A 26,316-nucleotide genomic window follows, 5' to 3' on the forward strand; every position below is an offset into this window, starting at 1 on the left:
ATAAGCTTAAGACCCTTCGAAGGAGTTTCACCATAAACACACAAAATATCACCGTTAGCGAGCGAGAATCGAATAATCTTATCAAAACACACAACTTCAGCATGGTTTTCACGAAGAAAATCCATGCCTGCTATGATGTCAAAACTTCCGAGCTGCATCGGAATGAGATCGATGGGGAAGATGTGATTGTTGAGCTCAAGAGTACAATCACTTAGAACAGAATTGACAGCGACGGTTCTTCCAGTGCGACTTCGACATCGAATGTCGAGGATAGATGGGAGCGCTTACGATTAAGGAGCTTCTCGAATTCAAACGACACAAAACAGTTATCGGCTCCAGTATCAAACAAACACGAAGCATAAATATCGTTTACGAAAAACGTACCATTAACCACATTGTTGTCGGCTTGGGCTTGGCGCGCGTTGATGTTGAATGTTCTGGCGCGGGCGGCTTGTTGCTGTTGCTTTTGAGGCTGTTGCTGAGGCTGATGCTGCTGGGGCTCTTGTTTCATAACCCTGTTTGGGCACATGTTCGCAAAGTGGTTGGGATCTCCACATGCGAAGCAGACTCTAGCGTTGACCACGGGTGCCTGAGCCGCTTGTTGGCCTTGAGGGGCTGGGAGCAGAGCTTGATGAGCAATGGCATGAGCTGGTGCTTGTCGGGGACCAGTACGGCAGTTTGCAGTGAAGTGGTCGTACATATTGCAGTGCGTACAAAAACGGCAAGCTAGACCCACCCGGTGATGATAAGTGCATGTCAGGCAGGCAGGGTGAGGAGCGGGAGCTGATCGGTGTTGTTGTTGCTAAGTTGGTACCGCTTGGAGTGGAGCAGCGGCAGTGACAGCATAGTTCTTGTTGCTGGAGTTGCTGTTGTTGTTCTTCCTCTTGCGACGAGAGGACTTCAACGACTGTTATGCGGTGACGGTGGTGTCGGCAGTTGGTGCGGCGGTAGTAGCTTGGTGCAGGTTCTTTGAAACTTTATCCTAGAAACCAGCTTTTACTCGCTTGTCGTTGATTTCAGCAGCAAGCAAGTAAGTTTCTTCGATTGTAGCTGGCTTGGAAGCATGCACAAAATCTGCAACACAATCCGGCCGAGCGCGGATGTACTTCTTGATCGTCATGTCGGTGGTCTTCACCTGGTCGAGACAGATAATGCTGAGCTGCTTGAAGCGAGCAGTCAAGGCAGCGTTGTCACCATCTTTCTGCTTCAGATGCCAGAATTCATCCTCCAACTTTTGGCGCTCATGGGGAGGGCAGAACTCTTCGAGCATAACGTTCTTCAACTCATCCCATGACAAACCATAGGCTGCATCATTTCCGCGCTTGTTCCTCTCGGCCGTCCACCAGTCTAGAGCGCGTGACTGGAAGACGCTGATAGCATTCAGAGTGCGGAGATTGTCAGGACATCCACTCTGACGCAAAGTGACTTCGATCGAGTCGAACCATTGAAACAAGGCCGTAGGGCCATCTTCGCCAGTGAACTCTTTCGGTCCGCATGCCTTGAACTGTTTGAAGCTGAAAGCAGCTTTAGGGGTAGCCTTGGGAGCTTCGGTCCTGGACTCTTCGGACGATTTGCTCATGTTTTCGTATAGTTCACTCACGATCTGAGGAATAATCTTTGCTACTTGCTTAGCAACCATGGCAGCGAGGCGTTTGTCTCTCTGTTCTTGGCGGGTAACTCATGGGTGACGGGGTCCAGATGATGACATTATCTGCAACAGACATCGCCATGGGTTTCAGACACAACATAGTCGAATCTCACCTCACACGCCTAATACTACTAAAGCTTAGAAACACGTATAATCATGTAAGCACATAGGCACATAATCACATATTCACGTAAGCACAGAAGCACATAAGCACATACGCATGTAACCACAAGATGCAGTCAGAATACAGAAACCTATCATTCAAAGCCTGCGCGCATTCGAGAATAGCGATTGCGAATAATATGGCGAGTAGTATAGTATAATCGAATTTATCGTAACAAACTATATGGCGTATGGTCGTTCCACGAATGGTAGCGATTTGTTAATGTGGTGTAGTGAGTGTCGTGAGATCAGCGGAAGCAAAAGGCATTAAATGGAAACCAGTGATACCTCAAAACGCTAACAAATAAGCATAAAACCACATAAACACATAAGCTTCACATAAAATCGACGAGTATTAGAGTCGGAAATTGCGAGCTCAGAATCGAAACACATAAAAATCGAGAAATAGATTGTCTGCGGCTAGTTAGACCTTGACTAACCAAAGTGATTCGACTATTCACAAGGACTCTTGGTACACACTTTGGCCTTCGGGACTGTGCTCTCGCCTCGAATCTGGGCGAATGGCACGCATCCTTCCAGTTTCAGTGCGACTTCAAGTCGTTGGAGTCCGTCGAGACTTTGGTGAGAGTTTTGTAAAGCAAAGTAGGGCGGAATTAGTTGTCAAGGTTCGGGTTTCACCCCTAACTTAACAACTTTGTTCCTGTTTTTGATAAAAGTAGAGATGAAAATCGGCGTTAAAGTACGGATTTCACTCCTAATTTAACGCTAATATTCGTGTTTTATAGATGAATACAGATCAAACAAGCGATTTAATTGAGAGTTTGTAGTTTTCACACCTAATCTCAACCTAATCACTCGTTCATTTTGAAATTAGTGTGCAGTGATAGCGTAGCGTGCGCAAGAATAGCGAGAAGTAGCAAGAAAACTTGCACATAACCCCTACAGGGTATGCACAAGTCAGTCTGTTGGTACATAACTATAGACTAGGTCATTTCTAAGACATCGACCCGGACTAGGTCAAGTCTTGCCTAATTCCCTATAGTTATGGCTCTGATACCAATCTGTCACACCCCAACTGTAACACCCGTCTTAAAAAGGTCTTATTTATTATAAAATAAGCAACTTGCAAAAACAAAATGCATTTCTACCAAAAACATAGTTAATAGCTAAGTTTTACGTCTTCATAGTGTATTAACATAACAAACTACATATTTAAAACATTCAAGATTTTGTAGTATTGACATAACAACGTTATCTAAACATAATTAGATTAGTGCGGAAGCTTCAAAACTTGTGTTCGGTTCTTCAAAACTTGCTTGACCGTCATCCATAAGATCCACATCATCACCTAGGGTCAAAACCATTAAAAACATTAGTTTTGACATTAATATAGTGGAGACCGTAATTTACAATGGGCTCTGTAACTTTGCCATTTAACTATTTTGTTGATTTTGCCCAAATCTGCATGCCGTTTTAGGCTATTTCTTCCCTATATGTCTGTAAATTCATTACGGACATGTTCATTTCGACTATCATACCAACATTTGACTCACCGACCATACGGCTAAAAATTACTATACTATCATTTATTCGACCCATTCTATCTTTACCCATTTTTCTACCATTTAACTAATAAGGTTATGGTGCCTTATGCCCATCATCCGGGCTTAGTACCACTCGCATTTCCTTACCAATTCCCATGGTTCAATGCTTTGGTGATTGATATCGCCATTGTTATCCGATTAAAACACTAATGCTATGTTTTACACAATTATCCGACCCGTTGGCTCATCTTGTGGAAAACCTCCAATATGATGACTACCAAACGGTTCCTTATCAATTCTAACGCCTATTAGCTCAAGTAACGATCATGGTCGCTACAATAAAGACCATAACTATTCTACGATGTAATTACACACAATTTAACAACAATTCGCTTAATATAACGGGTCAAGTTACATACTTGCGTAATCCAGCAACATTGGCTTCTAACCGTAATTACCCATTCCCGGGCTTGTCAATCTTAGCGTACCACGTCCATTCCATGGATTACGTTTTTATAATTCAATTTTAATGAGTGACGTTTAGTCTCTTTAACACTGTAAATTCAACCCATGTATGACCCGTTTGGTTGTTTAATGGGAACCACCATTTTACAACATACCAAACCAGTTCTAACCAACATTTAACCCATTTACTTATCTAGTGATCTTCGTCACTTCAACTAGACATCCAAATTCAAACACTATTCTAAATTCAAGTCTAGTAGTAAAATACATAATAGACATAACGTAACTCAACCGTGGTCACGTACATTCAAGCCACTTCATTTTCAACCGATTATGCTACATTATTTGACCCGTTGGGTTGTCGAGTGATAGCCATCACTTCAAGGACAAGCCAAAACTTAATTATACCATTGATTTGGCCCGTTTGACTGTCGAGTGAGCTTCGTCACTTCAATGACATATCAACCTTAGTTTATCCGTTTATTTTGACCCGTTTGGTTTGTCGAGTGAACTTCATCACTTCTATGAACAACCAAACTCAGGTATTACACTACATTTCCATTAACATTTCTAAGAACAATATTTATGCATAATGTAACGAAACTAAAAGTTACATACCTTCAAGGCTTTCCTTTCAAGCGCGTATCGCCCCCGGCTTGCCCGATTGAAAACTCGGTTTCCTTGCTATAGAGTCCAACCATAGATGTTTAGAACTCTATTTATAACACATAACGCATAATTCACCATATTAATCAAATATGCGTCTTTAGTCCGATTTTCAACATTTATCTTCTCTTAGGCATTATATCAAACACCTAAAGTGCATAATTTCATACTATTAGAAATCAAGTTCTTGACTAACTATTTAACCAAGATTTATACATCATTTCACATGTTCATGACAATTTTTCATATTAACAAATCTGGGTTTGCTTCATAGAGCTCAAATACACTAAGTCAACAAAGATAATCCTAGTGTTTAACATAATTCTACAATACCCACTTGACATATGAGTGGATGATTGTAAATTCACAAATTTTGAACATCAATTCAACAAGTAAATGACTAGGGTTCACTCCTAGACATAATTTCATTCCTAATTTCATCCAAACTTGATCATGCAAGCTCAGATTTCAATTCTCATGAATTCATCCAAAAAATCAAGCTGAAGCTATATTGTGAAATTTGTATACCTTATGATCCCTTCGTCGAGGTGATCGCTGTTTTGGTCAAAAATCACACAAGGATAATGTAACCAAACTTTATGTAAACGGGGTATGATGCTTGGTTAGCTATAAAAGTAAAGGATCACTTCTGTGATGAATATGCAAAGACACAATGATTTATACGAGGAAAAAGCCCTTGATCAATGTATGATCTCCGGCATAAAAAACCTCGGGTGATGGCAACTACCGATCACCAATTTCAATATAATAAAAATGTAGTTACAACTTCGGATGATAATGAGCTGAGTACAAGGATCACTGAGTGTCTAAGTGTTGAGAGTTGTGTCGTATGTTGTGTGTGTTCTTCCGAATGAGGAAGATGGGTATTTATACATGTGTAGGTAACTTATTTTAGGTAGATAGACCACTAATCAGCTCATTACCCCTTTAGAAATAAAGATAATCTAGCCTAAATTGCTGCCCATTAGTCAAGCTAAGTTTCCATATCCGGTACAACGTCTATCTCCAATTTAGCTCTTGCCATATTTGTGAAAACGCGTCCCTGGATCATGATGTGTAGGGCATATCCTGCTAGGTGTTCCTGCAAAACAATTTTGTAACAAGTGGAAGTGACCGTTAGTATAAGGATCACCATATCGTCCCATGATCCTGATCCTGAAGTCTGGCTGAGGATCACTATCTGCCAAAGAAACAAGGATCACTGGTCAGGATCACGTATAAGGATCATTTATAGTAAAATCCAGCCCCAACAATTGCCCCCAAAATATAAGGAGTTAAATGTAAATAGATGAGTTATATTTTGTTTTGAGCTTATCTCTAACGGACGATTCCGATTTACTAGCCGTTGCACATGGACTAGCCGTTATGATATTTACGTCACTGATGTGACGATCCCTGCAAATCATCATTATAAATAGGAGATAGGGTTAGGATCATTTTGTATTTAAATTCGAAGTATCTCCCTTTATAACCATCATTGAAGACTCTTGATCAGGTATCATCCTCCTCTTTCTCTTCTTTGCTCTGTTCTTTCGTGCTTTTACTCTGTTTTCATCTCGAATATGCTTCTTCGGAATTCATCGCACAAAGGCTCTAAGAAGGATAGTCCCTTGAAAAGCCAGGGGATTATCAAGGATTCTCTCGTGGAGAGATGCTGCTTTACTGATATCCACATAGACAAGATTCGCCATTGTTTCCCAGCGAATGTTGTTTTCAAACCCTTTGATCCTACTGCTTTGAGCGATCTTGTCTCAGATGTCTGGGTGGCTTTTCCTGCTACTCCCTTCCTCATCGGGTATTCATATCCTTTTCCGATGTTCACCCAATCTTTCTTTTCTCTTACCGGCATCTCATATATCCAAGCTATGCCGATGATCTGGAGGGTTCTATATACCTTCGAGAGGATCATCGAGCAAGAAGGGATTGATTTGGGGATGTCAGAGTTAGCTGAACTTTATGATCTCACCACCTTTGGTTCTCACCGGTACTTGTTGAAACGGAAAGCTGGGGAGGATCATCCAATTTTCAAAGTGACCAAGAATGATGCCAACTGGAAACGTCGGTTTTTCTTTGTTAAGAGGGATTCCATCCCGGATGGGAAGGATCTGCCCGAGGAATGGGTCACTCATGGTAGGGTAGAGGATCCTTGAAGGATCACTATCAGTCCTGTCTCGTATGATGAGGATCACTGATATCTTTTCTTTTTTGTCTTTTTATGCAGCTATCTCCGTTGCTCATTTAGACTTGACCCCTGCTGCCAAAGAGAGAGTGTTAGCTTTCAAGAAGCTTGATCCTGAAGTTCGAAGTTTCCAGGTTATTATCCAAGATTCTCAAGAGATATCCTCTGCATCTGCCACAATGTCAAGTAAGTATCCTCATAGAAAATAAGTTTTATGTGAAAGTATTTAATTTAACAAGGGAACTTATCTTGTTTTTGAATGGTGTAGGTGCCGGAAAGTCTGCCAGGTCTGTTAAATCTGCCTCCATGTTTGGGATAAGTGACCTTGCCAATGTCACGTCTTCTAAGAAGAAGAAGGCTCCTGCTGCCAGCCCTTCAGTCTCAGCCCCTAAAGCTCCTGCCCGAGGCAAAGGGAAAAAGAGGAAGGCTTCAGATGACCTTCAAGGATTTCCTCTTCTCCGTCAGCAATTCCTTGACTATTTTGATGAGGTTAGGATCACTGCCCCTGTTAATTGTCTTCGACAAGTCCGAGGATCACATGTGTCTGATGTTGCTTTCCTGTTGTCTTCTTTAGAAATTCTCCGAAATGGAGACTTACGTCAATCAGGTTGAGGATCAGGATCGTCAAATTGCTGACCTTCAACAGACGTGTGGGCTGAAGGATCTTAAGATTGCCGATCTTGAGAAGGAGATCCGGGCAGTCAAAGATGAGGCTGTTAAAGCGTTGATCAAGTTTGATTATGAGAAGCATGACATTACCCAAGACGCTAAGGTCTCTGCTGCGGTAACCATGTACAAGATACAACTGCAGATGGCTACGGAGGCTCAGGATCCTTCCTTTGACAGGAGCACATGGGATGTTGAAGGTTGGAAGGCAAGGCTAGCAGAATTGGAAGATGACGATGATGCTGAGGACATCCCAATGCTGGAGGGAGGTGATGCTGGCAAGGATCAAGGTGAAGATGCTGGTGGAGATGGAGCAGCAGAGAAGTAAGCTGCATGATTGGGCGATGATGGATATTGTTGACTAGGCCGGAGCCCAATTTTTTAGGTTTTTGGTAGTGGTTTGTGGTTGATGGTTTGTGAACAATTATGGTTTGTAATTTCTGGACAATAGTTTTTTAGGGTTAAGGATCCTGGATCCTTTGAACAATAGGTAGGATTACACATGGTGGAGGGATCCTCTGTTTGGGGGATGAAGCCGTTGTGATCCTGCCGCCTTCTAATTTCCCTGCAATACTTTTGAACCTATTATCATGGACACCCTTTACCTACCCCAGCGGACGGGCCACGTATTGCTGGTAGAAGCTTTGGGTAGGTAATTTTGACAACTTTTTTGAAAGGGTTAATGATCCTTTGGTTTAATAATATAACTTCAATCTTTCTGGCTTATCTTGTGTTGTTATCCTTTTTGATTTTCAATTGTTCTGACACATGTTTGTTTGAAAAGTTTGAGCAAATTATGTTTAAGAAATTTAGGATATGATCCTGGATCAAATATCCTATAATCGAAAGTTTCCAAGATAGTTTATTTTAAGGATCATAGGTTCAGTTGTCAAGGTCTAAAGGTTATTCAAATGAATAATGAAATTAAAAGTAGTTAAGGATCATACCTGAGGATCCAAGTTAGGATCCTAACCTTTAATCGAAATTACCATAGGTAAAACTTTAATGGATAATAAGGATTAAGGATCCTTAATCGTTTAACTTCGAAAACCTGAAAAAATGGAATATAACTTGGGACTAAGCCAATATAAAAGATAAGTTAGTAACTGGGGACAAGCCCAAAGGATAACTGAGAATGATCCCGGAGGATCACTGGGGACAAGCCCAAAGGATAACTGGTGATGATCCCGGAGGATCACTGGGGACAAGCCCAAAGGATAACTGGGGACAAGCCCAAAGGATCGTATGTAAACTGGAGTATGGCCCTTTCTGGCAACTATCCAAACTTAGTGACATGAAAATGTCAAAACCTTAGCTAACGTGAAAACGTTAGAAACCTTAGGAACGGATGTATGGTGCGTCCACCATTATACGTAGGATCCCAAGTATAGCCAGTACGATGAGGTCGCCAGCCCCGAAAATGGGTACTGATCCCAAAGACATGAACTATATCAGGATCATCGTGCGCTGCTGGCGGAAACTGGGGATAATCCCAAGGATAACTGGGGTTGGACCCGAGGATCTGTGATGCTTTTGAAGATCTTTGATGATATGCTGGAGATACCTGAACTATCATAACTCAAATGGTTTGTGAGTAGAGGATGAAGGATACATGATCCTTATCCTTAGGCAAAAGGTAAGAAAATGCAATAGTTTTAGGATAAGCATATTACCTGAGTAAGGATCAACGATATCTCCAGGATCCTTCAAGGATATTTCAATGTAAGGATCACATGCAGGAAGGATCATGTTCACATGAAATATTTCTTTAAGTGAACAGCATTCCAGGCTCTTGGTAACAAGTTTCCTTCCATGGTTAGCAACCTGTATGCCCCCTTTCCTGCTTCAGCTTCAATCAAGTAGGGACCTTCCCATTTTGGTGCTAGCTTCCCGTCAGCAGGATTGATGGTGTTTTGAAATGCTTTTCTCAACACCATATCTCCGACTTGGAACTTCCTTATCCTGACATTCTTGTTGTAGGCACCAGCCATCCTTTGTTGGTAGCTTGCCATCCTTATCCTAGCTAGATCCCTGTTTTCCTCAATAGTATCCAAATCCTGAGCTAGGGTTGTAGCATTTTCTTCAGGATCACGAGCACTTGTTCTAGCAGTTGGGATCACCATCTCTGTTGGGATCACTGCTTCTGCCCCAAATACTAAAGAGAAAGGTGTTTGGCCAGTGGCATTCTTGGGAGTTGTCCTATCAGCCCATAGCACATAAGGTAACTCCTCTGCCCATTTTCCTTTCTTGGATCCTAGCTTCTTCTTCAGATTGTTGATGATGATCTTGTTGGATGATTCTGCTTGACCATTGGCTTGTGGATGAACTGGTGTTGATGTTATCATCTTGATTCCCCAACTGTCACAAAAGTTAGTGGTTCTCCTTCCAATGAATTGAGAACCATTATCACATATAATTTCAGAGGGGATGCCAAATCTGGTTATAATGTTTCTTTTAATGAAGGATATGACTTCCTTTTCTCTGACTTGAGCGAAGGCTTCAGCTTCTATCCACTTGGAAAAATAGTCAGTCATGGCAAGCATAAATACTTTTCCACCAGGTGCTTTAGGGAGCTTGCCAACTATATCCATTCCCCATCTCATGAATGGCCAAGAGGATGGTATGGGGTGTAGTAATTCAGCTGGTTGGTGAAGGATATTGCTATGTCTTTGGCAAGGATCACATTTCTTAGCATACTCTACAGCATCCCTTTTCATGGTTGGCCAGTAGTATCCTGTTCTAAGGATCCTTGAGAATAATGCCCTGCCCCCAGTGTGGTTTCCACAATCTCCTTCATGGAAATCCTTCAACACCTCTTCAATTTCAGGATCCTCGATACATCTCAAATATGGTCCTGCAAGAGATCGCTTATATAATACATTATTCAGAATTGTGAATTGAGATACCTTAATCCTGAAAGCTCTAGGATTTTCTCCCATCGGGATCTCCCCGTGTTGCAAATATCCCATGATCGGTGAGATCCATGATCCTGAATTAGGTTGGGCTTCTTGACTAGGGATCATTGCAGTATCCTCTTCTATTTCCATGGCCACCTGTTTTTCAATAGCAGGAGCCAGGATATGGATGATAGGGATACTTATATCTTCTGGAATCTTCAAAGATGATCCTAGGTTGGCCAATGCGTCAGCTTCCGTGTTATCCTCCCTTGGTACCTGTGTTAAGCTAAAAGAAACAAAAGAGAGTGCCAATTCTTTGACTATCTCTAAATATTTGGTTAGTTTTTCACCTTTAACAGCATAGGATCCATTAAAGTGATTGGTGATCAATAATGAATCTACATATACTTCGAGATATTTTACCCCCATATCCTTAGCAATTTGTAAGCCAGCAATTAAGGCTTCATACTCAGCCTCATTGTTAGTTGCCTGGAACTCACAAGCTATAGAGTGGGGTATTATGTCCCCCTGTGGCGATTTTAGTAGGATCCCTAGCCCTGTGCCTTTGATATTTGAGGATCCGTCGGTGTGTAGTATCCAAGGATCCTTGGTCTCATCCAGCTGCTGGACCTCCAATTCTGCTCCCTTTTGTAGATCACTACTGAAATCAGCCACAAAGTCAGCTAGTGCTTGAGATTTAATGGCTGTTCTTGGTTCGTATCTTATATCATGGGCACTAAGCTTCACTGCCCACTTAGCCATTCTCCCTGACATATCCGGTTTCCTGAGGACATTCTTAATTGGAAAATTAGTTTTAACAATAATAGTATGAGTTTCAAAATAATGCCTTAACTTCGTGGATGCCATGATTAATGCAAGGATGAGTTTTTCGAGGTGTGAGTACCTGGATTCGGCATCAAGTAGACTTTTACTTACATAGTAGATAGGATATTGTGTACCTTCGTGATCCTTAACGAGGACAGCACTTACAGCGGTTGAGGATACCGCCAGATATAAGGATAACACATCTCCTTTTTCCGGTTTTGCTAATGCTGGTGCTGAGGACATATACTCTTTTAGGGCTTGTAAAGCATTTTCATGCTTCTCAGTCCATTCGAACTTCTTATTCTTCCTTAGGATATCGTAGAATTCTTTGCACTTTTCTGAGGATTTCGATATGAACCTGTTCAAAGCTGCTATCCTGCCTGTTAGTCTTTGAACATCCTTGGCATTGGCAGGAGACTTGATATTTATTAATGCTTTGATTTGTTCCGGGCTTGCTTCAATGCCCCTCTGGGTTACCATGTATCCTAAGAACTTTCCTGCCTTAACACCAAAATGGCATTTTGAAGGATTAAGTTTCATGTTGTAACTATCAAGGATATCGAATGCTTCTTCCATGTCCCTTAGGTGATCCTCAGCTTTCTTTGACTTGACCACCATATCATCTATGTACACCTCCATAGTTTTTCCAATTTGATCTTTGAACATCATATTTACCAGCCTTTGATAGGTTGCACCTGCATTTCTTAGTCCAAAAGGCATGGCAATATAACAATATAAACCGGTTGGGGTCATAAAGGCTGTATCCTCTTGGTCAGATGGTTCCATCTGGATTTGTTGGAATCCGGATGATGCATCCATAAAAGTTAACAGTTCATGCCCCGCTGTTGCATCCACCATGGAGTCAATGTGGGGTAATGGGAAAGGATCCTTGGGACATGCCTTATTCAAATCAGTGAAATCGACACATACCCTCCACTTTCCGTTTTTCTTTTGGACAACAACCACATTGGCTAACCATTTAGGATACTTTACCTCTCTGATCATACCTGCTCGAAGTAGTCTCTCTACTTCTTCTTGGATAATGGCATTCCTTTCTGGTGCAAACTTCCTCCTTTTTTGATGGATTGGCTTGATAGACCTGTCAATGCCAAGTTTGTGAGTAATAATATCCTTAGATATACCTGTCATATCTTCATGTTTCCAAGCAAAGGTAGATTTTCTTCTTTTGAGGAAGGATATCATGTCTTCTTTCATTTTGCCAAGGATCCCTGATCCGATATAGATTTTTGATTCAGGATCACTAGGGTCCAAGAGGATTTCATCTACATCTTGTTCCCTTGCCTCCAAGACGTTCCTCGGAGGATACTGTAATTGCTATTGCTCCCTTGGCTTCGAGGTTGGCTTCATGGATGAGGTATAGCAATCCTTAGCTTCTTGCTGGTCACTGTCGATCTTGATTATCCCCCATGGGCTAGGGAGCTTCACACATTGATGGTAGGTAGATGGAACTGCTTTCATGTCATGTATCCAAGGCCTGCCAAGGATAACGTTGCAACAAGATAAACAGTCAATAACACAAAATTTTTGGTAATTATGTAATCCTTCCACGTAGATTGGGAGTTTGATGTCCCCCAGAGTTTTCTTCGTTTCTCCACTGAATCCTACAAGCACGGAGGATCTTGGTGTGATGTCTGATTCTGGGATTCCCATCTTCTTCAAGACATCAAGCTGGATTATGTTCACTGAGCTCCCTCCATCGATAAGGATCCTGCGGACAAAATGGTTAGAGATAAAGAGAGTGATAACTAAACTATCATGATGAGGATCCTGGATGTTGAAGCGATCATCCTCATCAAATGTTATCATCTTTCCTTCTGAGACGCTTGAGGTTCTAATAGGCCTTTCTCCATTATCCATTTTTGATTCTTTTGCATGTCTTTTGGCCGCTGAAAAGGATGTACCACAAATGTCTGATCCTCCGGATATGAAGTTGATCACTTGTGCATTTGCCGGAGGTGCTGGGGCTTTTTCGGGGATCCTTTCAGGATCCTGGGTCCTTTGCTTTTTTCTCCCCAGCAATTCTTTTAGATGCCCCTTGCTTAGCAGGTATCCAATTTCCTTTCTTAAGGCTATGCAATCTTCAGTCAGATGGCCGAAATCCTCATGGTATGCACACCATTTGGACTTGTCTTTAGTCCCGGATGGTTTATCATTCTTCCTGGGCCACCTAGCCTTTTCACCTAGATTCTGCATTGCAAGGATTAGTTCATGATTATCAACGGAAAAACAATATTCTGAGATTGGAGGATATTCTTCATCATCCTCCTCTTGGTCGACAGCATGCACATTCTTGTTCTCGTTTCTATGGTAGGATTTGAACTTGTTGTTTTTGAAGGAGGATCCTTGCTTATCTTGTTTTGAGGATCCTTCTTGTCTCTCCTGGATCCTCTTGTCATCCTCTAGCCGGATAAACCTGAGTGCTCGAGTTCTTACTTCATCTAAATTCCTGCAAGGTGTCATAACAAGATCATCATAGAATAATGAATCCTTAAGAAGTCCCATTTTGAAGGCTTCAACAGCCGTAGCCATATCCAAGTTGGGAATATCCAAGGATTCTTTACTAAATTTAGTTATATAATCCCTTAATGATTCGTTATTATTTTGAGTTATCCTGTACAAATCACTAGTTAATTTTTCAAATTTTCTACTACAAGAGAATTGGTTATTGAATAAATTAACTAAATTAGCAAATGAAGTAATAGAGTAAGGGGGAAGACTTAGCAGCCATTTAAGGGCTGATCCAGTAAGAGTAGATCCAAATCCTTTGCATAGGCATGCTTCCTTCAATTTTTCTGGGATAGGATTGATCTCCATCCTTTCCCTGTATTGTGCTATATGTTCCTCTGGATCCGTTGTGCCGTCATACAACTTCATGGTAGGGATATGGAACCTTTTGGGTACCTCTGCATCACAGATTGGTGGTGCAAAGCGAGATACCTTGTGGCTCCCATCTGCAATCTCTGGGATAGGCTTGACTACCCCTGGAACACTTGAGATCATGTCCTTTAGTTTCTGTAGTTCCCTGGCCATAACATGATTGGTACCTGTATCCTGCATGAATCCATGGTTAGTGGTAGGATAATTATTTAAAGTGTTACCTCCCATTGGGTTCAAGTTAGGGAATCCGTATTGCTGGGATTCTGGAATAACGGAGGGACCAGTGGAAGCAATGGTCTGCATTGGAATGAAGTCCCCTTGATGGACATCTAGATTCCCTGCTTGCAAACTTTTTAGGGATCCTGGCATCTGTAAGGATCCTGGTATCTGGGATGATCCTGGAACGAAGGAGGATCCTTGAACCTGGGATGATCCTGGAACAAAGGAGGATCCTTGGCCCTGGAACGATCCTGGAATAAAGTAGGATCCTTGAAACTGCTGTGCCCCCGGATAGGCTCCCGGATTCATGAAGGATCCCATATACTGAGGATAGGATCCTGCTGGCTGAAAATACGAGCCCGATGTCTGAGTCATTGCTGCTGACTTGAGATGTAATCCTCTCGTCTCCCCTGTGATCTGTACGTCTGGGATCCCTGATGGCTGAGAGGTGACCATTGGAGTCTCAAAACTCAAGGATTTTGGCATCAGTGGGGAATGATCCTCTGCCGCTTTCTTTTGTCTTTTGAGATCTCCAATCTCCCTGAGGATCCTGTCATTAGTTTCATCCTGCCGCTGCATACGATCCTTCATCTGCAAAATTAAAGCAAACACATCACTAGTACTGGGAATAGAAGAATTCATAGCAGAAGAAGATGGAGGTTTAGAGAAAGAAGGGGTTGGTCTCTTCTCAGCATTTCTCTGGGATCCTGCCGGTGGAGGAGGTAGAGTGGTTTGTGCTGAGGTGACTGCAGACATCGCCGTGGAAGTGTTCTTCAATGATGAAGCCATGTAACTCTTTGAATTGATTTTGAACAAAGGATTTTCTTTATGAATGAAGCACCAATTGCCCCACGGTGGGCGCCAAACTGTTTTGGTCAAAAATCACACAAGGATAATGTAACCAAACTTTATGTAAACGGGGTATGATGCTTGGTTAGCTATAAAAGTAAAGGATCACTTCTGTGATGAATATGCAAAGACACAATGATTTATACGAGGAAAAAGCCCTTGATCAATGTATGATCTCCGGCATAAAAAACCTCGGGTGATGGCAACTACCGATCACCAATTTCAATATAATAAAAATGTAGTTACAACTTCGGATGATAATGAGCTGAGTACAAGGATCACTGAGTGTCTAAGTGTTGAGAGTTGTGTCGTATGTTGTGTGTGTTCTTCCGAATGAGGAAGATGGGTATTTATACATGTGTAGGTAACTTATTTTAGGTAGATAGACCACTAATCAGCTCATTACCCCTTTAGAAATAAAGATAATCTAGCCTAAATTGCTGCCCATTAGTCAAGCTAAGTTTCCATATCCGGTACAACGTCTATCTCCAATTTAGCTCTTGCCATATTTGTGAAAACGCGTCCCTGGATCATGATGTGTAGGGCATATCCTGCTAGGTGTTCCTGCAAAACAATTTTGTAACAAGTGGAAGTGACCGTTAGTATAAGGATCACCATATCGTCCCATGATCCTGATCCTGAAGTCTGGCTGAGGATCACTATCTGCCAAAGAAACAAGGATCACTGGTCAGGATCACGTATAAGGATCATTTATAGTAAAATCCAGCCCCAACAATCGCTAATCTATGATTGGATTTCGATTTGGAGCGGATTTGAGCCTTCAATTAGGTGAAAATGCAAGAGCTAGGGTTTTGAGGGGAGTCTTGGTCGCCCCCTGTGCTCTTGATCGATTCCAGACACATCTAAGGATGTGTTTGGATTTTGATTTATTATGTTTTAATAACATAAGTTTCCATTTTAACATTTTTGGCCCCTCAATTAAAAGCAAGTAAATCTCTAATGTTTTAATCAAGTTCCTTTGTTATAACTAGACTCTTGACTAACTAGGTTATTTATTTCTAGTTACTTTATCTTTTGTTTATTTTACACTTTATAATTTCAATATAAAGTTTTATAATTTCGGGGTGTTACACCAACCGATGGCGGAATTATCGGGGCACGGCACTGAGCGAAACAGATTATCCAGAAGTTTCCATAATAACTATATTTACCAAATATTTAAAGCAACACGTCCCATACCATGTCATAAATGATAATACAATTACTACAGAAAAGATCTAGTCAAATTGTTCTGTTCCTACAACTCAGGTATTTATTACTGACAATTGTTTATTGTTGACCTAGGTCTTTCCTAGCCTCGATTTCACAGCAAAGTAAGCAAATAAGCATCCTAAGCACCTGTCACATACGTTATAGTAAAAGTCAACACACATAGTGTAAAGGTGAGCATACAAGTTTAATAAATATAATAGAGTTCAAATCGATTACGCATAACCAGCACGTACACAGTGTGAAATGAGGCATGTTAGTTATCGACATGAACCTATCGATACCAATGACTGCGGGTTGACTACCCAAGGCAGTTCGCGATACACACTCACCACTGCGAGCCATGTAACTAATTGTCCTTAACAACCCCTGAGTGAACTGGTGCTGAGTCCAAACTATAGTACTATCGTTGCTAAGGCAGGTAGACATCATTCCATGTGTATACATAACAAACAAGCATTCCTTAAGTCACGTATAACATGCGGTAACGGTTAGCGTTAAAAGTATTGCGTAGTGTGTTCAATGTGATTTAGAATATGTAACGTATGTAACACCCAAAAGTGCCTAAAGCAAAAGAGGGATCGAGTATACTCACAGTGATTGGTGGATTGAAGGGAGCGCTAGAGAGTAGGGTTAGCCTGATCAGAACGATAGCATAACGATAAGCGACGCGTAAAACGATACAAGTGTTAGTGGGTCGAATTACAGGTCGATCGGATGGTAGTCCGATCAGACAGCTGGTCGTTCGAGTAACAGTCCGCTCGGATGGTCATCCGATCGGGTGACCTTTCGAGTGGATTGTTTCCTCCCTTTAGGAAGGATGTGTTTGTGTATGATAGCTTGACTTTTGAAGTTTTCGTGGTAGCATTATGAAAGCATAGAAGTATCTCTACCTTTCATGTCGGTCGATCGGATTCGATCGGACGATAACCCGATTGGTTAGACACTTTAGTGAGAACAAGTTCACCGCAGTGCGTCATTCGATCGGATGGTAGTCCGATCGGATGGTAGTCCGATTGGATGGCAGCCCACTGACACTGAACATGTTGAAAATTGTTTAAGTGTTGAAGTCTGATCATTACATGGTTGAGTGGTAGTCCGTTCGGGTGGTAATCCGATCGGTCAGCACTTAGTTCAATGTTCATCCTTCAAGGTTTTGAAAATAGGTTAAGTGTGGGACCGAGGTGTAAATCGATCGGGTGACAACCCGTTCGGGTGACAGTCCGATCAGACGGCATTCCGTCCTGGTCGTTCCGTTCGTCTTACACTTGCTTATTTCGATAGTTTGTCGTGTTATCGAGATGTTTTGATAACGTGTTAAGCAACAGAAACCTCGTTTATCCCGATCAGTTTGTCGTGTTATCAGACAGGAACCACCCAAATCCGATCAGTTAACTGTTCGAGATGGTGTTTCATGTTTATCCCGAAATCGGTAAACCTCGTAGGTAGAATCCAGATCTTGAACCAACACAACCACAAGAATGAGTAGGAAGTCGGTGCAAGCTCCGATTCTATAGGTCTTGAGTGCATTGAGTGTAAAACAGTTGAAAGAAAGTTGGAAACCATCTTTCAATCCTTTTTACCATGAATATGTTTGGATCTGTGAAAGATCTTTGTTTGTTTATGTGGAAATCGATTAGATCTAAGTTGTTCTCGGTGGATTGAGGCCAAAACATGAAGTTCTTCAAGAACACCATGATGACATCATCCTAGAACACCTCAAATCTAGTGATTTCACGGTTAAAAGTTAAGATTTAAAAGATAGAAAGGTGTAGAATCAAGTGTAGATCAAAGATGTACAAGATGTAGGTTGAGATCTTACCGGAATTGAGAGAAATCGGAGAAAAAGTAAGCAAGAGCGCTGGTCGGACGTCAGAGAGCAAAAGTGGAAAGTTTGATGGTGACATGAGGTATTTATAGAGTTCTCCAAAGTGGAAAGGGACTGGTCGATCGGGTGGCAGCCCGGTCGACTGGCTGATCGATCGAGCTGTAGCTCGATTGAACGGCTGGTCGATCGGCTAGTCACCTGATCGATTGGTCGGTTGGTTTGAGTGTTTGGTGCGACGAGTTTTGCCGTTTCGTTTCGATTAATCACCACAACATAACAAAATAACATGCACAAGTAACACATAAGGCACACACACGTAAAACAATATCCATAACGCGTAATTCGAGTTGCGAGTGTGATTGCGATAAGAGATTAAATATACGATAAATGTCGAATAAACCTCGATTATTAATAGATACTCCACATAATACAACTAATGTTAAGCATCATATAGACTAACTACGAGTCAAAGAAGTTAAAACAGGAATCGAGCAATGAGTGACTGATCACAATTAGAAATCTTGTCTCCCTTTGACTTCAATCTTGACTTTGACTTTGACTTTCGAAACACAGGGTGTTACAACTCTTTCTTCCTTGATAGTCGTTGTTGTCGTTGTTTCCTCCGTGATTCCCGCTACCATCTTGGCCTCCATTTCCATGTTCAGTACCTTGCCTACAAGTCTCCTGACATGCCCCCTCCTGCCACAGTTATCACATTTTCCATATTTACATCGCGCGACATGGTAACGTCGATAATTGTCGCACATAGGTAGGATACCCATGTACTCTTTCCCCTTTTTAGCTTTGTTCTTATTATTCGCCAGAGTACCCTTCTTGAAATTTGCGAACTTCCTCTTGTTATCTCCATATGGCTCCACAGGAGTCTCCTTTTTCTCCTCCGAGGTGGAAGATTTTCCTAGTTTAATCGCTTCCTCGGTGAGCGTCACACTTAAATCGATAGCATCGGTAATTGTTGGAGGCTTTGATGTTTTCACCATGCTCAGAATCTGAGGTGCCAATCCCCAGATGAAACGTTCAATCTTCTTAAACTCTGGTTCTACCATGTAGGGGACAACATGAGACAAATCATGGAATCTCTGCACATACTCAGCTATCTTTGAACCTTCCATCTTCAAGTTCCAGAACTCAGTTTCCAGCTTCTGGATTTCTGCTCTCGAACAATACTTCTTATGCATCAGCTCTTTCAGTTCGTCCCACGTTAAAGCATATGTAGCAGCCTCGCCCAAAGTCTGAACCTGGAGGTTCCACCATGACAGAGCCCCATCTAGAAATAGTCCAGATATGTACATGACTTGTTGCTCTGGAGTACATTTTCTCAATCGCAAAACATAATTCGTCTTCTCAACCCAACGAACAAAAGCTACGGCACCCCCAGTGTCGTCGAAATCCAGGGGCTTGCAGCCCAAGAACTGCTTGTAGGTGCAGCCTGCGACATAAGCAACATCATTCACATAAGGCATTAGCAAAGCACACTTGGAAATGTCCAAACGTGTTGTAATGTGTCTTAAGTGACTAAACATTACCGTTGGGTGGGTTATTTCCTGAGATACCTCCGCTGCGTTCGGAGCGAAGGGCCTCGTGCTGTGCGATGGCCTGTGAGATGCGTTCTTGTAATTCCACCTCTGTCGTCAGCAGAGGGTTGTTGGTATCGGTGTTCCTTCGTGGCGACATCTTCTAAGAAGAAGATCGGTTAGGTCAGGTCTTATTAAAGACACAGGCACATAAGCCTCTACTTAACGAATAAGACCTAGGAGGTGTGTATACATATGTATATAAGCAATCACATAACATCACAATTATAGCACAAACAGGTAAATCATCAACATGTTTAGTGGGAACATGTCGACTTGAGCTTTCATTATTTACCGACCACAATCACATTGTCTACAAAGTGTATCTCATCAAAAGGGACACAGGGTCACCCTACCCTTGTCCAATAAGTCTATTAGTGTACCAAAATCACGTGGTAAAAAGTGGTCTTCAAAAGTCTTCACAATCTCGGCTCATTAGTTGTGTCTTTACCTAAAAGTAATGCAATCTGCATAAAACCAGAAACTAACTATATTGGTGACTGAGGTGGAGGAGGGAAGAAAAGCAAACTGCTAACATGTGCGAGCTCTTCCTCGAGCTTGTATACACGGCGAAGTAAGTAGCTGATCTGTTGTTTGATAGTAAGGAATCGAGCATCAAACTCTGGAAAAGGTGCAAAAGCAGCAGGCGAGAGTGCAAAAGGAGACAGTGATGAATGTGGAGGATCAAAGTATATTGGCATAGACAGGGTGGAGGACGTGGTGTCAGCTCAAGCTCCAAAACTCTATAACTCAAAACCTCAAGCTGTAGCTGAAGTAACAGGAGCAACTCATCCCTTGTGTAGCCTCCATGATGTGAAGAATGATAGAGATCTGAAATCGGCATAGTGTATGGTAGGGACCATCGAAATGGCTTGTCCAGCGGTAAAGAAGTGAAGGGAGCAAACGGTGCAGCCTGAGGGAGCCGTGGAAAAGCTGCTGAAACAAAAGGATCGTCACGCGGGTGCTGACCAAAAGTACCTTCCCCTGGACAGGGTGCGGGTATGTCTTGAAAGAAAACAATCGGCAAACCAGTGTGATGGACATCGGATTCTACAGGAGGGAAAAGAGCAACATCAGCGGGTGCATGTGGGGGAAATGGCTCATCAAAAGGAGGATCAACAGGTACAGGTACTGTGTCTGGTATAAGGGGTGCAAGGTCTGGTAAACCAAAAAGGAGCATGGTCAGGATCAGAAATCAGCTCAAGATCAATAGGTGCAACAATCAGGCTAACCCAAGAGGAACAGGAGCTAGCTCAGGAGCAGGCTCTGGGTCGTGTGCAGGTGTGGGATCTTGAGCATGTGATAGTGTGGCAGACATAGCGGTGTCGTCGTCTGAGTCAGTAGCAAAAGGCTGCAATCCAGTCGTCTGTAAAGCTGTAGATGTCACAGACTCAAAAGAGTCTGAAACTGAGTGCAAACTAGTATCAGAGGATAACTCAATATCGGGAATCTCAAGAAGTGGAGTAGCAACAACGTCCTCGTCTAGCTCTTCATCACCATGGCGTCGTCAGGAGGACCATTGACAAACGAATCAACGCCATCATCAACAAATTGTCAAAAGGGCAGATCCTCGGGAGGAATGACCACGAGAGGTACAGCATCGAGGATCGGAGCCACGATGTGCTCGCCATTGGGGTGATCAAATAACAAGGTGATCATGGACTGGAACAGGAATGACAAAAGGATCCTTGTTAGGGAAGCCATCAGCAGGGGTAAATCATCACCAAAGTCTGATAGCGCGAACGGTTGGAAGTCGTCCTCGTCCTCGGACAGCATGTCAGGATCACTCTCAGTGTCTAACGTATATATCTCTGGCGCGGCATGACCTCGTCGTCTGACACGACTGCCTTCAGGTTGCGGGCATCCGACAATGTAATGTAACACCCCGAAAATGGGATTAGTAATCAAACTCCGTTAATACTGAAAGACGGGTGAAATACCGTTAGTGGTAAAATTTAACCCGAAAATATTAGGATTTAAAGGAATAATCCTAATATTAAATACAACGTGAATAAAAGCTTTTAAGGGAGTAAGTTTATAAGAAGTCCGAGTTAACGGGACTTAAAATAAAACAGGTTATAACTCCCATAACCCACTAAATAACTAGGAATATCAACCTAGTTAGTCTAGTGTTTTAAAATAAAGAGGGAACTTGATGTAGTAACCTTTATAAACATGGGTAAAGTAGAGGGACTAAAATGGTTAAGATGAGAAAATGAGTTTTTATTAATTAAAACTAAAAACACCAAAACACACACCTTTGTGTGTGTTCTGGTCGTACAAAACACAGGAGCCAAGAAGGGCTCTCAAGCTCAAACCCTAACAAGCATAAAATCAACAAATTGAAGGGGTAAATCCAACCTAAATCGAAATCCAAGCACGAATTCATGATCACCTCGATGAAGGGATCATAAGGTATGCCAAATTTCATTATTTAGTTCCATCTTGAATTCTTGGTGAACATATGAAATCGAAAATTTGGCTTGCATGATTAAAGTTTGGATGAATTTAGGATGAAATCATGTCTAGGAGTAAACCCTAGTCAATAACTAGTTGAATTAGTGTTGAAATTATAAAGTTCATGATCATCCATTATGGGTGTTTAAATGGGTTTTGTAGAAACATGATGAACACTAGAACCATGATTGTCAAACTAGTGTTATTTAAACTTTATGAAGTTAATCTTGACATTTAACCATGAATTTGATGATCTTCTAGTAAAAGATGTTGAAATTGGCAAGATAGGTAGCCATAAGTTTGATTGTTAAATTCAATAAAAGAATGCCCATTAGGTGTTTGTTAAAATGCCTAAATGAGAAGTAAAGTGGTGAAATTCAAGTGAAACGCGTAATTGGCAAGCTTGACTAATCACATGAGATATGGGATAAAACGAGTTCTAATCATAATGTTGATTTGCCTTAATCGTGCATATTATATGATTAAAGGTAGTTGACTTTAGAAAGTCGAACTAACCTATGATGAAGTCGAATAGAAGTTTCGACATAAAGTCCGTAAGATGAACTAGTCATAATAATGATGACTAATCTAACCATCTTACGAATTATGATGCTAGTTTGACTCTTGACAAGCTAGATGGAGGCTTGGGGAAAGAAGCGGGTCAAACGGATCGTATTCGCGGAAAAGAGCATAATCCGGATACTAGGTAAGTTAAAGCTTACACCTTTTATTAACAACTATTGGTTTTATAGATTATGAATAATCAAAAGTCATATTTGACTTATGATGTTTTGACCCGTCATGTGCGGTTCGGAACAAAAGACATTAATGATAAACCATGTTGAATGATTAAAAAGAGCTAATAAGATCATTTAGTCATGCAATGACTAATAAATAACGAGTTCTAAATGATTACCTTGTAAGGTAAATCAATACAATTAATAAGGGTTAAACGGTAAGGTGGTCACTAGTTGACGATAACCGTTGGTTTTGAAGGACACTTTATGGCGTAAGATATAAAGGGGTCAAAATGATCAAGAAATAGATTTATAAGGAAAATTGACCGTACGGTGTAAACCGGTACAAGTCATGTAGACGAGATGATGATAAATCCATCTCGCAAAAGTAAACGGTCATTTAGACCAAACGGGTCAAAAGGTGAAAATATCACCCTTTGACAATATCGACTAATGGTTTGTCGAGTTGTATGATTACAGGAATAAATATCGATTGAATGTTGACATCGCTATACTTAGAGGCTACTAAGGCAAGGTATCGAAACGGGTCAATATATTGATCCGAGCCAGGTTTGTATAATGATTCAACTCGTCATGTAGAACTTGAGGTTCTATAAGTGTTAGACAAGGATAAAATATAGATATTCGGTTATCATTAAGGTAAACCGAATAAATTGGGTCATGATTATGGTATTTTAGAAATATAATTGTTTCTAAACAAGATTATAGTTTTAAAAGTGAGATTTTGGTCGAACATGGCTTTAAAGGTCCTTCGTCGTAATAGGAGGGGTAAAAGTGACCAAAATGCTCTTATAAGTGAAATTAAGCAAACGATCCCTAAAGGTTGCTTAGAAATGAGTTTTGTAACCAAATAGATACTTGTATTAAGTATAAAAAGTGAAATATGTGAATCTTTGGGTCAAATGACTCTATATGAGTCTTTGCCGTAAAATGATAATCCGAGGGGTAAAACTCGGAATAAATAGATCTCCACATTAAATCCTCCACACATATAGTTGTGGTGGAAGATAAATTGATAAATAATATGGAAGTACAATGCTAGAAGTGAATGGGTATGAATTATGTGGTAAAAGTGCTTAAATACCCTTAACGGGTCAAAATAAGCTTCTAAGTCAAAACGGGTTAAAGAAGGTATACAAACCCGTGATTTTGAGCCTAATATAATAGGAGATATTGAAATTATGAAGTTCATGGGTTTAAAGATCAAATAGGCATGTTTGTTTGATAAAATCACGAACGGGTCAAAATTTGGTAAAAAGGGTAATAAGCCAAAGATTTAAAAGTCTTAAATTTTTGTTAATCCGGATGTCGGATTTTAACTCCATATGATGGAGAATTAAATTACGGACGCGTAGGAAAAAGAATCGTGTAAAACGGATTAAAAACGAGAGAGTTATGTCCGTTTCGGTAAGAACTAATGAAAAATAGACGTGCAGAGTTGACACGGGCGGGTGACTTTTTGACACGGCCGGGTGGCTGGGCTTTGAAAAATATATGTTAACTGACACGGCCGGGTGACTTTTTGACACGGCCGGGTGAAGGGGCTGAAAACAAAACAAAAATAATTTCTTGTTTTGTTACGTTAAGCATGGAACTTGTTTATACTCGATTATTAAAGTGTCAAAACTAATTATTTACATGGTTTTGACCGTAGGTGAAGATGGACCTAATCCGGATGAAGATCAAGCGGCGAGCAAGAACCGAACACACGTTAAATGAAGCTTCCGCGTCAAATCTTGATTTGTGTTGATATAAGTGAATTATGTAAACACTTATAAATTGTTTTTGAAATGTTGTAATCATTTGGGAATGTTGGTATAACAAGTTTTGTAAAGACACATTTTAGCATAAAAATTTGTATCTTTTATTAAAATATTAATAAAACCAGACGGGCGTTACAAGTTGGTATCAGAGCTTAAGGTTAAAAAGAATAAAGTGTTCGGTTCGAGGCTTGATCGCAAATCCGGTAAGTACTAGTATGTTAATGGTTTAGCGTGTTAAAGTGTTGTAAACAACACATAGGGTTATCGTGTAATACACATTACCCTAATTCAAATGATTAATATAGTTGATGAAAATACGCGCGTTGACGCATATAGTAGAAAAAGCCTTGTATTATAATACGGGCGATTACTGAAGTTGATATTATTAACTATTGTAAATGTTTTAGTTGAAGGACACTCGCATCTAAAGATAGCGGGAGTCTAACAAATTGCGGACTTGACGGAGGAACGGTCCAAAGTACGACAAGTAGAACATACTCACCAAGGACCTAAATCACGCAGCGATCGCGAACAAGGCTAATGGCAAGAAAAGCCTGTCAGGGCAAGCGTTACCAGGTGCACATTTTAAATTTAATTGCACATATAGTAATATGTAACAAATACGTAGAGATTGAAAGTTGCATATGTAGATTGAAAACTTGGAAAAACCCGAATAGAAAACCTATCCGGGATATTGCTTCCAAGAGAAACAAATAGAGGCATTACTTACATGGGGTGTAATGTGAAAATTATAAAAAGGTCATGTATACCAGGTGTTGATCGCTTATTCTGGCCAGGTAAGTGGTGAGCACGTGGTACCATGAACTTTTTATGATGGACATGCTTACACCCGATGTAGTAAGGATGGGGCGAGTGGGACAAATTAAAAAGTACCTAAATGGATCAGATAAGCAAAGTATTTGATCATAACGTAAACGCACAGCCGAGTGATGGAAGCGTATTATATTAGGATAATGAACCCGAGAGAAGGGACAAAGAAACATGTAAAATGATCTAGACATGTATTGGGAGGGGGTGTACTTACACTCGAACCCGGAGAATGTAAACATGTAAAACGATTAAGATATGAACTGGGAGGGGGTGTACTTACACTCGAACCCGGAAAACGCAAACATGTAAAATGATGTAGACATGTATTGGGTGGGGGTGTACTTACACTCGATCCCGGAGAATGTAAACATGTAAAACAATTAAGATATGCACTGGGAGGGGGTGTACTTACACTCGAACCCGGAAAACGCAAACATGTAAAATGATGTAGACATGTATTGGGAGGGGGTGTACTTACACTCGAACCCGAAGAATATAAGCATGTAGAATGATCAAGATATGCATTGGGAGGGAGTGCACTTACACTCAAACCCGGAAAATGCGAATATGTCTCTAAACGGGTCGTTCTTGTAAAACGTCAAATTTGAAGACAAAGTCGGAATATAAAAATGAAGCGAGGTCTTAATGCATACCGGGAGGGTTGCAATAATAACGACTTCGGTAAAACACCCGGTTGATGGGTAAGAATTAAACACATGCGTAGACTGAGAAACGGGAACTCGGATGGAAAGTTAAAAGACTCGGGTTTTGAGTCGTAACTAAAAGACGACAAGATAATGTAAATAGAAATTTTGAATAAATTATGTTCAACTATTTCAAACTTGAATGGGTCGAAT

At 41.0% G+C, this 26,316-nt stretch overlaps 1 long non-coding RNA gene across 1 annotated transcript; it reads left to right on the top strand.

Annotated features, from left to right (window-relative positions):
* Nucleotides 1-21,862: 21,862 nt before the first annotated feature.
* Nucleotides 21,863-24,765, top strand: LOC110923327. Its single transcript, XR_002583974.2, has 3 exons — nucleotides 21,863-22,065; nucleotides 22,724-22,813; nucleotides 24,520-24,765. It is a non-coding gene; the product is annotated as an uncharacterized LOC110923327 (long non-coding RNA).
* The last annotated feature ends 1,551 nt before the right edge of the window (nucleotides 24,766-26,316 follow it).

This window comes from Helianthus annuus, chromosome 17 (assembly GCF_002127325.2).
Source record: "Helianthus annuus cultivar XRQ/B chromosome 17, HanXRQr2.0-SUNRISE, whole genome shotgun sequence".
Classification (NCBI taxonomy): domain Eukaryota; kingdom Viridiplantae; phylum Streptophyta; class Magnoliopsida; order Asterales; family Asteraceae; genus Helianthus; species Helianthus annuus.